The sequence below is a fragment of the Pan paniscus genome, chromosome 5 (assembly GCF_029289425.2).
Source record: "Pan paniscus chromosome 5, NHGRI_mPanPan1-v2.0_pri, whole genome shotgun sequence".
Taxonomy (NCBI): Eukaryota; Metazoa; Chordata; class Mammalia; order Primates; family Hominidae; genus Pan; species Pan paniscus.
This window is the reverse complement of record NC_073254.2, coordinates 137469793-137473007: the sequence shown is the minus strand read 5'-3', so window position 1 is coordinate 137473007 and position 3215 is coordinate 137469793. Positions and strand designations below refer to the sequence as shown.

The 3215-nt window shown below is 35.7% G+C and overlaps 1 non-coding gene across 1 annotated transcript; it reads left to right on the top strand.

Moving 5' to 3' along the window:
* The first annotated feature begins 975 nt into the window (after positions 1-975).
* LOC112440160 (U6 spliceosomal RNA) lies at positions 976-1084 on the top strand. Its single transcript, XR_003028348.1, has one exon. It is a non-coding gene; the product is annotated as a U6 spliceosomal RNA (small nuclear RNA).
* Positions 1085-3215: the final 2131 nt, after the last annotated feature.

Here is a 3215-nt window from a genome sequence, read left to right as displayed (position 1 = left end):
TTTGCAAAGGATGCAATGGACAAAATTTATAGAAGGATGGAAAGATTGGGAGAAGATATTTGTAACTCCTAAACACACACCAATGTTTGCAACATGTTTGTATCCACAAATTCCTCAGAAAAATACAGAGAATGTTACTTAAAATGAGAAAAATAAATATGACAATCATTCACAGAAATCCAAATGCCTAACGAGTGTATAAAGAGCTGTCAAAATTTCTTAGTAACAAGAGAAATGCGAATTTTCAGTGCAATGAGATACCAATTTACAGTGACGAGAGTGGCAAAAATAGTTGGATAATACAACATTTGGTGGTGGTGTTGGGTCACAGGCAACCTTCTGCACTGCTGGAGGGAATGTAGGCTAGTATAGCTTATGGACAGTGATTTTGCAGTCTTCAACCAAATTAGGTACCCAAAGCTCTACTACCCTGCCGAGATCATAACAGGACATCAATGAGGAAGTAGAGGAGTTAGGATGTCCATCACTTGGAATGAGCAAGTAAAACGTGGTGGATGCACACCATGGAGCACAATATCACATTTAGAAGCAATGAACTAGATGTACATGTAACAGCACAAACAGGTCTTTAAAACATGGTATAGAGTAAGAAAAGTAAGATGCAGATTGGAACCATTGTATGTAATTTTATAGAAGGGTTTAACATACACAAACAACAATACTTTTTTTTACAAGGTTGCACACAAATTCAAGAAAGCATATAAACCACATTACAACTGTTGCCTGTAGCTGGAAAGAGAGCAGGGATGGTAGATAAATAGTATATATGTAAATAAACAAAAAGGGGCTGGGTATGGACCTTGATGATGCCGTGCCTTGAAATGAGTATGATTAGCTTGCACCTGAGGTAATTAAAGGAGGAAGAGATGAAGAAGTAAAGGAAGGCTGGTTATATGTAATTGAAAGCTGAGTAGATTGAATGCAAACAGCAGCCAAGAGGCACTGGTAAATTTAGTGCTCACTTCTGCAGCAGCGCATATGCTAAAATTGAAATGATACAGAGAAGATTAGCATGGCCCAGCACAAGGATGACACGCAAATTTGTGACGTGTTCCACATTTTTTAAATTTCCCACTCATCATCCAGGAAGAATCAAATTTATTCATTCACACAAACATTCATTTACTGATTTAGTAAATAACATTTCCCTGTCCACTGGAAAAAAAAAAAGAGGTATTGGTAAATTTAGAAAGACACCTGAAACATGCATAGCTCAGCTCTTTGTCTTTCTTTTGGGAGCAGCCTCCGTTGTGAGGACTCGCTTAGGTTTGGGCCTCCTAGGATTGAGTGGGCAAATGTTAATTCTGTGGTTTAGCCAGTAGGCCCATTTGGGTTCTACACTTCCAGCTGAACTTAATTAGTAATGACTTCCATTCTTACTTTCTTACTCAAATTGCTCATCACTGGGTAGGTAAGAGGGGTGCTATTAATTGGGAGCCCCTCTTGGATACTACAGCTTTCAAAGGCACGCAAGTAACTTGAACTTTGTTATTATGATGATTTGCCAGCCAATTTTTCTATCATCTTATCCACCTGGATCAAGGTACAGCCTGGACTTAATAAAAAGCAGCGAATTGAGCTAAGGAGTAAACGTACTATTCTCACCACTGGAGAGGAGTGTAGTTGTTATCGGAGCTTCCTATCAGAATCTGTTGACTCAGGTTTGTGTGTAAAATTAAATTCACAGATTAAACAAGCTTGCTTATCAGGCTTTCGCTGGACATTTTCAATTATTACTATGTTACTAGGGTGGGGTATTCTAGAAGGAAAAATGAAAAGAGGACTGCAGACATACGGGGAACAATGGGCAGGAGGTAGCAAGAGGGTCAAACAGCACTTAGAAACCTTAGCCATTGAGGAGAGCATTGTCCAGTACAACAACCGACATCTGTAGCCTCAGGACAAAGCAAATTTCTGCTCCATATTCTGCTCATTAGGTAAGAAAATATCTAATCCATTTTCAATAGATTGTCATTTAAAAAAGTCATCTGAAATGGCTAACTTCAGCTATTTGAAAAATAGCTAATGTGCAACACCTCATCCCTCAGTCTTATTTGATAAATGAGATATGGTTTGATATTACTATCTTAAAATAATTATATATTTATAAAGTCTACTTTTGATACTCTTCTAAAAATGTACACCTTATTCCTCTATGTAGTGATCTAAATAATAAAGCCTAGTTTATTATTATGGATGCTTTGTACTTCTAAGCTCTTTTCTAAATCCAGTTAAACATATAAATGTGTTAAACAAAGAAGTATCTTCAATTTAAACCATTATCCTAGATGCTCTCTTGCTTTATAGAATGCTGTGGATTTGCAATATGTTTGTTCTATATTATGCAATGGTAGACTTTGATCAGGTGAAACATAGTTAAATAGTAATCTGTAATAAATTTATATTACATATATGGCCATGTTTGCAAAACTTCTTTCCATCTTAGAATGATAATAATGACTTTAACTTTTTAATTTCTTTTGTTCTAGTTTGAGGAAACTGTGAGTGTGTTTGAAAACTCTGGCTGGCAGTAATGTTTCTTAGATCATTAGAACACACATCTCCCAATGTGTTAGAAATACACATTTGATCTCTGGAGTCGTTATATTCACTCAAATGCTTAGATCTTCATGCACACTGAATTAGAAGGAATCAATATAAATATGAGAAGATATCTTTACAATGCAGAGTAGAAATCTGCTGGGAATTATTTATCACATGCTCCAGAAACCGAACATAAAAAACTTAGATATTTTTATGCTTAAAATGCAATATGTGATTATTGTATAAAGGTAAACATTTAAAAAGTATAGGACAGAGTTAGATTTGTGTCTTCTTAATTCCCTTTCCTGACCCTCCTCAGATAACCACTGTTATATTTTGTGTATATCCCTCCAGAACTTCCAAAACTGAGCTTTGATTTTTGGCACAGGAATGTTGCTATTCAAATATAATTATTATACTGTGACTACATTGACCATCATACAGATAAAGTTTTTAAACGCAGATAAAATGTGGTTTTATATATGTAAAGTTATAATAGGGACTTTGAGGAATCATTTTACAGTGTTAAACCTGACTCATTTTAAATTCAATTCTTTTGTACCAGAAGAGCTGGTTAGGCCTGTTTTTCCTGGTTCCCACAGTCTTCCAGGCTCAATCCATCTTTACCCAAAATTTTTATACACCCAGTG